This window comes from Crocodylus porosus, unplaced genomic scaffold, assembly GCF_001723895.1.
Source record: "Crocodylus porosus isolate Cpor-Errol unplaced genomic scaffold, CroPor_comp1, whole genome shotgun sequence".
In the NCBI taxonomy this organism is placed as follows: domain Eukaryota; kingdom Metazoa; phylum Chordata; order Crocodylia; family Crocodylidae; genus Crocodylus; species Crocodylus porosus.
The window spans coordinates 54,395,306-54,407,949 of record NW_017728947.1 but is presented as its reverse complement, the minus strand read 5'-3'; the positions used below and the strand labels follow the sequence as shown (position 1 = coordinate 54,407,949).

Sequence of the window (12,644 nt, the reverse complement as noted above, 5' to 3'; positions counted from 1 at the left end):
GACATTTTTTGCTCAAAAATAATGCCAGAATTTATTACTAAGTAGTAATTTTGAGATTCCTCACGCTTATATGCGAACATAAGCTAGGTGTAATCTTCAATGAAATGCTGACCATTGTTAAAAAGCAATCAGGACTCATGGTCTAGGTGATAGCTTTTATTAGACAAACAAGATTTTTAAACAAAATTTGTCTTTAACTGCAATTACAGAATTTTTTTTTGCAAAAATTTTATTGGTTGAATAAAAGATATCACCTCTACCATGAGCTCCAATGGCTTTTTCCTTTACATGAATATGGCTAATGAATACCCGACATTTGTTAAAGTGTTCTTTGTACCAAGAAGTCTTCATTTTTTTGGTTGTGTTGGCTATAACGGGCTTTTTTCCTGCTTCTTTTCATCCTGTATGTTGTAACCTTTGCCACCCAGCAGATTATTTCTGTAGCCAGAGAACTAAGATGCTCAAAAGACACAATGGCGGGTGTCTGGTCTATGCACGCAATTCTTCCATGCGAGTGACTGGTCACATGTGAACCAGCCTGTGTTTTTAAGAAGTTCTCTGTCCCGGAGAACAAATGTTGTCCTGGACACTTATGCCAGAGATTCAATGCAAATGGCACCTCCGCTTGCCAAGCTGGTGCAGTGTGTGGAGAGGCTGTCTGTGGCTTGGGTCATGCCAGGTTTGCCGGTGGACACTGGCCCCTCTGGATTATTCATTCTTCTTATGAAACAGGTCCTTTTGAGTGTTGATGCCACACACGCAAGTGGCTGTGTCAGTAGGTGCAGGTGTCTACCCCATGGCTGCCATCTTGTCAACTCCGGCATGGCAGGAGGCTTCCTGCCTGGGGGGGCTCAGTGGGGACAGGTGCTGCGGGGCCGTGTCAAGCCGGCAGTAAGCGGCCGGCGCGTGCGCAGTGCCACTGCCCGGCGGGAGAGCTGTGCCACTTTCAGACGGGACAGGTGGTCCGGAGGCCTCGGTGATATTTCGAGAACACCACTTCCTCGCCCCGCCCCAGCAACGCTCCAAGGGGGGGGGGGGGGCGAGAGGGCGCAGCCGCAGCCAGCCAATGAGGTGCGCGTGCTTGCTCGGCCCACGCGAGAACAGCGTGTTTCCCTCGCGCGAAGGGCGGGGGAAGGGCAGGAAGGGCGTGGCCAATCCGAGGGCCGGAACGCACGTCACGCACAGCCAATCAGGAGCGCGCTCGCCAGGGCGTCGCGAGGCCAGTCTGCCTGCGTGCCCGGAGCTCCGCGCCTCGCAGCCTGCTGGCGAGTCACTGCCGCCTGCTTTCTCCCTCCAGGCTGCCGCGTCGCGCCGGCACCCCGCGGTGGGCCACGTGACGGGCCTAGCAGCCAATGAGGAGGGCGGGCGGCGGCACGCGGCACGCGAGGGCCTCCAGGGCCGCGAGTGGGGCGCGTGGGCCTTGGGGCGGATCGGTGCTGCGTAGAGCCGGCGGCGGGAAGCAGGTAGGTGCTGGCGGCGGGGCCCGGCCCGGCCCTTCCTCCCCCATTTTGAAGTTTTATTCGAGGAGGCGCCGTGCAGTGTGCGCGTCACGTGACCGCGGCGGCCCAATCACACGTGACCGCAGCCGGGAACCTGCCCGCGCCGCGGTTGAGGCCACGGGAGGGGCTGGGTTTGCCCCGCCCTCTCCTCCTCCTCCTCCTCCTCTTGCGAGCGGGGGGCCGGTGGTCACGTGACGGGCGCCCCGGCGGGGGCGGGGAAGGGGCCGGAGTGGCTCTGCATCCGGGCATTGTGGGAGGTGGGCTCGGCTCGGCCCGGCCCCGGGAGGTGGCTGTGTCAGGAGGTGCCGCGGGGCTTCGCCGCATAGGCGACCGGGCAGGGCTGGCGGCCTCGCTTGAGCCGGAGCGACTGGGGCCGCCCTCACGTGCCTCGCGGGCAGCGCTCCCCGACGCGACCTCGGCCTCGGCTCGTGCGACGGCTCCGCCCCGCCCGGGCGCCTTTCCAGCAGCTTCCTCGCCGAGGCGCGGAGCCAGGGGTGCGGCCGCCACGCAGTAGCTCAACCGCAGCCTGCTGCCCAGCTTCTGTCCCTTCCCTTTCCCTCACCTTGGGGAAGGGCGGGGATCTGGGAGCAGTAGTTTTCCGTGGGGATTCCCCCTCCTTCTCTCCACCCAGTCTCACCTGGAGCATTTCTGTGCAGGATTTGCTTCCCACTGACTAGGCCCAAGTCCAGCAAGGAAGCTTTCTTGCCTCCTCTCAAAAGCACTCAGGGGCTGGCACAGGCTGTACTAGGATCACCTGCACCTTATTCTTTTTTTAGGTTTGTTCTTTTAAAAAAAAAAGAAGAAAAACATGAATCCTGCACCTACAGGATTAGATACTTAACTCTTAACCATGAAGGAGAGGAGATTTAATAGCAGCCTTCAACTACCTAAAGGGGGGTTTGAAAGAGGATAAAGCTAGACTGTTCTCAGTGGTGGCAGATGATAGAACAAGGAGCAACAGTTTCAAGTTGTAGCAAGGAGAGTTTAGGTTAAATATTAGGAAGAATTTTCACACTAGGAGGGTAGTAAAACACTGAAACAGGTTACCTAGAGAGGTGGTGGAACCTCCATCCTTGGAGAATTTTAAGACCTGGCTAGAGAAAGCCTTGTCTGGGATGATCTAGTTGGGAATGGTCCTGCTTTGAGCCCCAGGGGGTTGGACTAGATGTCCTCCTGAGGGCCCTTTCAACCCTGATTTCCTATGATTCGATCTACTTTTTCTTTCTTGGGTCAATTTCATAACTGTATTTGTGGTGGATGTGACTTAATAAGAATCAAGTGATGGTTAGGTGTAGTCTCTCCTTCATAAAAAGTTGAGGAATAAGCGAAGAGTGGGGGATGGCATGTCTTAGACCAGACGTGGTGAGTTCGTGGCATGGGCAGCCTCCCTGCAGATCAGGAGGGAGCAGGCAGCACAGGGCCAATAGGGCAGGGAGCTTAAAGCAGAGCAGCAGAACACGTAGGGGGAAAAGGGATCAGAATGGCGCACAAGGAGAACACAGGGCTTAATTTGTGGTACACCTGCCAAAAAAGTTGGCCCCTCATTGTCTTGAACTATCATGTTCCTGTGATTGTGGGTTTTCTGGGTAGTCCAACCGTTAGAATCATCTTCATTTTTTTGAGTTGAGGTTCGGGAGGAAGTGCATGGAAATATTTTAAGGAAAATGAAGAAAATAAACAGGGGAACACCAAAAAACAGCAAGGAAAAGGAACAGAGAAGATCTGAAAGTGAGGGGTAGACCAAGAGAAAATAAATGAAGTGTTTCTGGTAGGAAAGAATCTGCTGTCCATTGCAAGAACCCCTACCTCTGGAAAAGCCAGTTTTGGACATGAGGAGTAGAGCAACAGGGGAGAGCTGAATTAAACTGTCTTATGTTGGAATGGTGTTCTGATCTGACATCTTTCAAGAGTAATTTTTTACCCTTCCTGAAAGCCTTCAGTGATCTAAAAGTGCTTTGTAAACACTACACCTCATTATCTCTGTTTAATAGAAGGAGAAACAGAGATGTGGAAATAACTGCCCTGAAATTAAATGGAATAAATCAGTGATGATGTTGAGGAAGAAGAAGAAAGTACAGTTCCCATCTCTTGACACCAGCTTAGGGCTTTCATGAAAAGACTGCTCTTCCAGTTTTTTTTTCCAATCGCACTAACAAGGTATAGTCTGTTTTCCCATCAGCTAAGGAGGAGTGGTAAAGAGAGAGAGCCTACCAAAGCCTTTTGGGGGGGGGGGGGGTGAGTTGTCATTCTCTGGTAACAATTTGTTGAATGGTTACTTGGTCCTCAATACCAGTGAGCTATTTTTCTGTTAATCTCTGTAACAGACTCCCATTCCAGGTAGCACGACGCCCTGGGAGCCCTCTCAACCCTTATCAACTTTGCTCTCTTTGAGCAATCTCCCCTTCCACTTTCCTGCCACACCTTGATGTATTTATATTTTAGGAAGTGGGAGGCTGCCTCATGGCTCCCCAAGTCTGGTCTCACACTTGAACACAGGTGTTTGGTCTGTGCTCATTACCTTAAGGACTAATTATGTGGACTGGCCTCCCCAGCACCTGCCTTTCAGATGTCACACATGCTAATTAAGTCATAACTGCCCTTTTGGGCTATGGGCTCTGTTCATCCTTATACCAGGTCCTCTGGGCTTTAGGGACTCTGGTCCCCTCAGTCTCTGGCTGTGGCCCTCCTGACTGTTGGTACCTCCTAGACCAGTTGAGATGCATGGACTCTACAGCTCTGCCCACCTCCAGCTGTGGCCCTTCTTGGCCTTTGGCCCCTACTGAGCCCTGGTCCCACTCTTAGGCCAGTGAGACTTATGGGCACCCTGGCCCTACCTGCTCCCCAGACCCTTCGGCCCTGTGCTCTGTTTTCAAGCCCTCTAGCTTCTGCTCTTTCTCTCTGGGTCCTTTGGCCCTTTGTTGTCTGGGTGGGCCCTCTAGCCCCTATCTCCCTGGCCAGCTGAGACTTCTTTACCTGCCCTTAGTCCCTTCCGCAAACCTCCAGATGCTCCCCAGCACAAGGGCATACTGAATGGGGGCTGGTCCATTGTCTCCAAAGCCAACCCCCCAGTCCTACAGGTGTACTTGAGCCAGAGTCACTCTCTCAGCAGCCTGCTCAGGATTTCATTCCATGTCAGCACCCGGAGTAAAGCTGCCTGCCTACTGCTGCAGGCTCTGGGCTTTTATATACCTGAACCCCAGCCCAGCCCTGCCCAGTCAGGTGTCTTCCCTGATTGTTGCCTGAGCTGTTTCTAAAGACTTCTCTCTTATTAAAGTGACAGTCATGCTAGGTGCCCTGTCACAGTCCCCTTCCTGGTTTTTTTTATTTCAGTTTGTCTGCTCTCTTCAATTCAGACAGTATTTTTCTGAATGAGCCTTCTTCAGAACTTCAAAAATGGGTACAGCACTTTAATTAGCCCTTGTTAAATGAGATATTAAATTCAAAGTGCTGTACTTGGGTTGCTGACAGAAGTGATGCTTGTCATGCACTTGGCCCCCTGAAAGTGCTCTACAGCTGTGCCCTGGCAGAAGTACACAGCTGCAGAGCACTTTAAAAGTGGCTGATTACATGACAAATTGCCCGTCATCTGATGAGGGATAGGATGAAGGTGCTCCAAAGCAGAGCATCTTAGGTAACTTCTGTTAGTTCCTATGCATGATTGGGGCTGGGCTGATGCAGCCCTGACCCGGGTACTGTCTGCAGGAAGGGAAGGGGGAGGGAGGTGCGGCCTGGGGTTTGCCCAGCCTGAGCTGGAGTGGGAGGGATGGATTGGAGCCCCACTGCCTCATGTCCTCCCTGCCCCCCATCCCTCTCCCTTTTCCCCCTGCCTCCAGGCAAACCTCAGCCTGCAGGTCCCTCATCTCCCCTCCCTTCCTGCAGATAGCATTGGAGCTAGAGGGGGCAGGGCTAGCCAGGGAGAAGCTGCAGGCAGGCAGGCAGCTTTGCAGTTGAGCCAGTGAAGGAGTGCCAGCTCAATTTCCCCCCTTCTCTTCCCGCAACAGTGAACATCTGCTCAGTGATGGGTGAGGTCACCCTAAATTATGGCAGGCTTTGTGAAGTGCCATGAGTTAAAGCAGGGAGCTGTACATCTGTTAGGTCCCTACAGTGCTTTAAATAACTTCTGTATGCTTGTCAAATTTCTAATCAGTGGAGAAGCCCAAGAAGGCTGTGGAATGCACCTTGTCTCCTAGCTTGGAAAGTGCAGGGAGGATCAGAGCCCCTCCACCCCCTGACCAAACACTACACTTCTGTCATACTTAACTGTAACTGTATAGTGCTGTAAAAAGTGCTCTAAATTATAGCACTGTAAAATGTGCATGGAGTACCTCTGTACACACCCCTAGATTTTTTTTTTTTTTTTTTAAAAGAAGAAGAAACTACCAAACACCAGTGTCCTGGGTGAAAACCAGTGTTCTGCTTGTCCATCGCCTTGTGTACACTTTTGTAAGCCCCAGCCCTATAGTTTGCATTGCTTATGGTAGATCTAAGTCTCTTCACTAACATCTATAGGACTCATGCTTGAGAACTGCCTCCACATTGTTGCAGGTTCAGTACTGCTGGAATAGGATACTCCTAGAGATATGCTGCCTCATCTGTAGGTCAGTGTGCAAATGCCACTGAGATGGCAAGGGGAAACCTTTTTTTCCTCCCAAATTCTATATAGTAGTCTGATATGAAATGAGTCATTCATTTCACTCTGATCTCCAGTGTACAGGGGTCCACAAATCAGTGCAACAGAAAGTACTGCTATTGGCTGTAGATGTACAAAGTTCAATTATTTAAGGTGTGGTGATTCTGCTGGAGGTGATCCTGCTTGTGTAATTATGACAGTTGATTACAACGCCCATATTGTATTTAGCCTGAAGATACAAGATGTTTCCGTGCTTGAGGACTGTTAATTTCAGACCTTTTACTAGTCCCAAATTCACTAAAAAAATTCCCCTTCCTCTGAAAAATCTGTTATTGAATGGCAGAAGTAAAGGCCTTCAGTTTTTCTCCTGAACAATTTGCTGAACATTTTCTTTAAATGAAAAATGTTTTCTTTAAATTTGCGTATGCAGCTGTGATGTCTCCCTGTAGGCCTCAGTACAAAACATTTTTGAAGCTTCTCAGTTGCCTAAAAAGCTTTATAGTTTAATTTAGATTTAAATTAGACTTTTGAGGTGACATCAGATTTGTCTATTCCATTGCAGTTTTCTGCTCTAATTTCTGTATGGTTTTCAGTTTCTTGTGTCAGAGTCTGTGTAATAATAAGACTCATTGGCTAAATGTGCTGGGCTATGTTTTGTGCTTATGTATGCCTTGCTGCAATCATTGCCACTTCCTGGGGAAAATCAGAAGTAGAATTTAAATGTGTTTATATTACAAATATATTGCAAAACATGAGTGAATAATATAGCTGAACTTAAATTGTCAGTTTAAGAACCTTGCTTGCAGCATGTTGTATACCGATTTGCCAGAGTGACCAAAGATAAGTGACTAAAGCGTATTAGTTTTTTTTTCCCCCCTCACACATCACAAGGTGCTCTTAAATTACCTGTCTTGGACAAGTCAAGAAAATTGTAATAAGTCGTAAATGCCTTTTGCATTCATGCAGAGATGCTTCATTTGCTTGTCAGGAATGCAAAAACTGATTTAAGTTATCCAATAACTTAGAGTTAAAGCTTTAATTGACCCAGGCTGCAGACAGATGTAATATTTAAAGCATTTCAAATGCTTTTGAAATGCTTCGAAGGCCAGCTGTAGAGATACATGTGCACAATGGGGTCCTGAGGGCCTCCTGGGGCTCCAGCAATGGCAGTCTGGCAACAGGGAGCCTGGGTGGCAGCCAGAGTGTAGCTCCAGCTGGCCAGGTGGTGGTGCATGCTCTCACCACATATGCTGCCCTGCTTTTTTCTGCTACAGGGTAGGGTTTTATGTTTTGGGGTTTTTTTGACACCAGGATCTATCTCCCAGTGCCAAAAAATCTCTCCCACTGTAGATTAGCAGCACAGGGAATGCCTGCGCGTGCACTGTGTGTGGCACCACAGACGGATCTGTGGCACTACATACTTCACGTGTGCACTTGTCTGGACATCCTCTGAAGTGTTAAAAAATAGTCTTTCTTGAACTGTTTTGAAGCACTTCTTAAACAGAGAGGGGACTCACAGTAGGGAGTTGGATGAACAGTCTCACAGCCTGCCAGACTGTCCGGCTGCTGGATTCTCTGGCTTTTCCAGCACTTGAGACCAGGGTGTGTGGCATCAACAGTTGAGTCTTCTTCCCTACTTTGGGGTGGGGGGAAGGGGAGTGTACCTGCAGATCCACTGCAACTTTCTCTAGCACACCCTAGAGTAGCGTTTCTCAACCTGTGGGTTGCGACCCAAAAGTGGGTCGCATGAATATACGAAAGGGTCTCAAACAGATTTTTAAAATGGATTCTCCTTTAAAGGAGAAAAATGTGGGTCTTTCCTTGCTGGCTGGCAGAGTTCCAGACTGATCTCTGGAGGCTGGGGGTGGGGGCAGCTGGTCAAGAGTGAAAGGCACTGGGTTGGGACTGGCCACTGATGTTTGCGAATGGGTCCTGGGACAAAAAGTTGAGAACCACTGCTGCAGAGGATACAGCTATGGTGATTTTTTTTTGAAGGTGGGGGTGGGACTGGGAGTGGGAAAATGTGCTTGGGACTGGGGAGATGGGTGAAATCCTTGGGTTTTGGGGTGTTTGTAGTTTGGTTTGTTGTAAGTTGCTCTGAGTCCTTTTGGGCAGGGTAAGATATAATAAGTAAATCCTTAAAATTGCAACATTGCTTCAAGATGAATACAAATTTTCTTGTGTACCCTGTATATAGCCCTCTTCCATTCCTTTAAATAACTGTTTCCATTTACATATGGAGTGTAAACACAAGCCAATGTTTTATCTGGTGTTTAGATTAAGCTGTACCTGTGTGTTTGTTTTATCAGACCTGAGGAAGGGCATTTTGTGCCATAAAGCTCTCTCCCAACTTAAGATTTTTTTTTTCCAGTAAAAGATACTGCCGAAAAACCCTTGCTTATTATGTACCACAGTAACTGAATACTTAAAGTCCACTTCATTATAAAAGACGTTTAATTTTTAAGTATGTGCGTGTTTGGTCACGTGTCATGATAGTGGTGTTAAACATGTGATTTGTTCCTAGCCTGGGTATGGTAATAGGCCTGTTAAAAAAAGAAAAAGTGATTTTGAAACATTACAAAAAGAAATTCCTTTCCCCTCCCCAAGTTAGTTTATATTTCAGAAACAAGTCAGTTCTCTGAAATGTGTCTGGTTGAGATAGTATCTGGTAACATGTATGCAGCATGAAAAACAGGAGAATACTGAGTGACATCAACTAGCCGGAGGGTAGCATTTATTTTTGGTAACTCCCTTCTGGCCCAGATGTAAAAGTCCTGTGCATCTGATCAACTTAGAGCATTTCTACTTTTGAAGTCTGAGCTCTGAGTATTTATATAGGGGCAGATGTGATTTTTCTTTCCTCGTTTGCCTGCTTCTCACATTAATGTAGTGAGGACCACCAGTGTATAATTCATGCCTTATTGTGTTATAAGTTAATAATTTAAGAACCAAATTACAGAGTTGATAACATACATTTTGATACATTTAGAGCATAATTCAAGCTGCAACACATCTTGTATAAATGACATAAAAGAGGTATTTGGATAATATATTTTAATATTGGTTGTTATTGATGTCCAGAACCCTACACCTTCTTATGGATGGATTTAAAGCTGTCATACTAGTATTAAGATGCTTTCCTCATGGAGCTTTTCAAGTAATTGTACTTTGGATGCTTGTTTATGGACTGTGCCTTAAAACTTCATATAAAAGTATGTAGAGAACTTAACAATAATTGCACTGTTTTATTGATAAATTGCTTAATCTGCCTTTAAGGTGTACCATATGAATTGCTAAACATGGATTGTAGGGAGGGCTAATTTCACTGAAGCATCTTTAACAACTCTGTACTGATTTGAGAGGTTCTGTAACTTCCAAAATACTCATAAATTATAACATTGAGCTTTACTCCTATGGCAAAGCCTTATTCACATGTGAAACCTACCAAGTGGAGTTATTCCATATTACTTGGCTATTCCAATATAACTCCCTGAGCAGACAGTGACTTTTATTTCTGAAGCAAAATCATTAAGTCCTCTTGGAACATTATCTACAAAAGAATGTATTGTAAAATAGGTATAGCACCTGGCTTGAGGGCAAAATTCAGCCCTCAGAGCTATGGTATCTGGCCTGTGGGGCTCCCTTCCCTGCTGCCAAATGACCAAGTCCTTACTGTGGCAGGATAAGGCCTGGGATGTCCCTTTCTCCTTGCATCTCCCCCTGGCCCCCCAGCCAGGTGACAGCTGGGCTGGGTTGGGTTTTTACCGCCTCTTATCCTGATTAGACACACTGGGAAAAGTGAGGCCCAGGCCCACTCTGGCTGCATGGGGGAGTGGACAGAGGAGATGAGGTCAGGCATTGGGGGTCTCTCTCCCCCGCCCCCCAACCTTCTCCCATGCAGCCAGTGGGCTTGGGCCTTGCCTGCCCCCATGTGCCAGATCAGGATAGACTGGGAAGTGCCCATCCAGCCCACAAGGCAAAAAAGTTGGGCACTACTAGTATAGGGGACTGTAGAGTCTGGTCAGTTTTCCCTGGTCAGCAGACCCTAACATTATAAGGGCACCTGTTTCCTCATTCCTTTACTCCTAGTGCCCTAAATACTTTTGCTGCTTCTTCCAGTATTGCTTTAGACTGCCTCCTTACCAAAGAAAGGATTAGAATAGCATGACCCTTATGTTGTCTCTACATTAGCAAACTTTTTACTTGCAGTTCACCACTGGAGGCAGTGGTAAGGTGAGCTGTAGTGTAGATAAGGGGATGAGACCATGTAATAGCAAAAATAGCTGAGAGGTATCTTCATTGCTCCTTTTGTAGTTTTCACAGGTAAAGTAAAACTAGTGAGGAATTTATGCTAAGCAGCTTGTTAATTTAAATTAAATCTTAGACTTACTCTGTCACTTAACTTTTGAGGGGAGCAGAAATATTTTGAAGTGTAGGAAAACAGGACAAGAGAAAATAGTGAAACAGCTAGGAAGCAGAAAGATGAGATGAGACTGAAGGGGAATGTTCAAGGGCAGAGAACGGGACATATAAAGAAAAAAATGAGAGGAATAAAATATTAGAGGGAAATGGTTTTTTTTGGTTTTTTTTAAGATAACAGAAAGGAGACCTACAAGTCCTGACCTAGTGGCTTCGTTTTTTATATATGAGCTAAAATTCTTTGTTGTACATCTGAGCTGCTGAAACACTTTCTTGAAACCCCTCCCCCCCTTTTTCAAACTAAGTGAAAATAATTGTTGGTGCAAATAATTCTGGTAGTTTTTAAGAGAGTGATTTTTGAATTGTGGGAGAAACTGAACTCAATGTTGGTAGCCTCTTGTGGTTTGGATGGTTCTTCTCACATACCTTGCCTTATCTTAGAAGTTTTTTGGGGGTGGGGGGAAGGTTTCCTGGTGAAGATAAACAGTAATGTAGACCAAGAGGAAGTTCCCTTTTTTTTTTTAATAGTACCTGAACAAGCATGTGACATTTGAGTCCTGCAGTGATAATGTGACATGTACTTCAACAATCTGTATACAACAGAGAAGTCTGCTCGCACTTTCCCTTTCACTATTTCTTTGCTGGTCCTTCCTTGTTTTTTAAATCTAAAACATAAATATTTCTTTACTTGTCAAGGTGTATCCATGTTCTGCCTGACAGCTTGCAAAGAACATTTTTTCTGACTATTTAGTCGCTGTAGTAAAAGATACAGCATTTATCCAAAGAACCTTCTCTGCCTGTGTCCTTAGACCAACACTGCTACAACTAACAACCCTTGTTCTGATGCATATCCATCTGTTGTCGGGAGAGGAGGGGCTGTTTGTGCAGTTTCTTTATTCTGTGATATTCCTGGAGTCCAGAGGATGTGCCCATAAGCACATGGATAAAGTTTTGTTGTTTATAAAGTCATGGGAGGGCTGGCCTTTCCTAAATTGGCCAGCTCCTCAGTATTATTTTAGCAATGATGGGATAACTATGCTACCAAAACTGAAGGAATCTTTGGTGGCTACCTTCTTATAGTAGGCCTCTTATCCATCTCAAGCTTCAGGTTTGCTGATTTGGTAGCTTGGCCTCTCAGTATTTATTAAGTTGGACATTTTGGCACCCTGATAAATGACTGTGTTTTCCCAAAATTGTGGCTAGGTTTTAAAAGGTAAAAAAGCCAAACTGATGCTTTTTTGTTTGGAGTTCTGTCCACAGGTTGGCAGATGAAATAAACAGTTAAAAAATCCTTACCCATTGCGTGGGTTTCCCCCACCTCTCCATTTAATGCTAAGATTGTATGTATTTATGGGAACACTGGGGAGGTTTGCGCACAGCCCTGGTCTCCTTCAGTGGGATTAGGGCAGACAAGGTTCTTCAGGTAGATGTGATATTGTTTATTAGACCAGCTTCAGTAGGCTTTGCTTTACACTCAAGTCCTTGCATATCAAACTGTTAGCCATCTAGGAAAAAATGAACAGGAGCTTCCAAGCCCAGAGAAGGCCAAGGAGACTTTTTTGTTGGGAGGAAATCTAAGAGCTTATAAGAGTTCTAATTAAATACTTCAGTTGACAGAGAGAACTGATTTATTTAATGCAGTGTGACTGACTCGGTGCAGAGGGTAAATCCCGGTCTGTCTCTGCCTTCTAGTAGGTTCAGTGACTTCAGGAAGTGATTTAACAAAAGCCGCGTCTGCCTTCAGTTCCTCGGGAACGGGTCCAGCGTCAGCCTTTAAGTCCGAGCGCCTGCTCCGGGGGCCGCCGCCCCGCGGCCGGCCCGGCCCGGACTACAGCAAGAGCGGTCTCGCGCCGAAGCGAGCGGGAAGTCTTGTGTTGTCATGGGCGGGTGACCTGCTTGTTTGCTGCTTGCCCGGCGGGGAAGCCGGGGGCCGGGCCGCCCTCTGCAGGACGCCACTTGCACCTCCTCAGTGGCAGCCACGAGCCCCAGCGCGGGTAGGGGGTTTAAGGGCTGCTGCTCCCGCGGCCGGAAGGACCTGGGAGCGGGGGTCGGACGCGAGCCCGGCAGCGCGGGCGGGCCTGGCCCCTGTCGGCGGC

At 47.3% G+C, this 12,644-nt stretch overlaps 1 protein-coding gene across 1 annotated transcript in view; it reads left to right on the top strand.

The window, feature by feature from the left end:
* The first annotated feature begins 241 nt into the window (after positions 1-241).
* MGA (MGA, MAX dimerization protein) overlaps positions 242-12,644 on the top strand; it is an 83,165-nt gene continuing 70,762 nt past the window's right edge. Inside the window, exon 1 of the mRNA XM_019551384.1 lies at positions 242-1,463. The gene's annotated coding sequence lies outside the window, so the exon portion shown is untranslated. The remainder of the gene's footprint in view (positions 1,464-12,644) is intronic.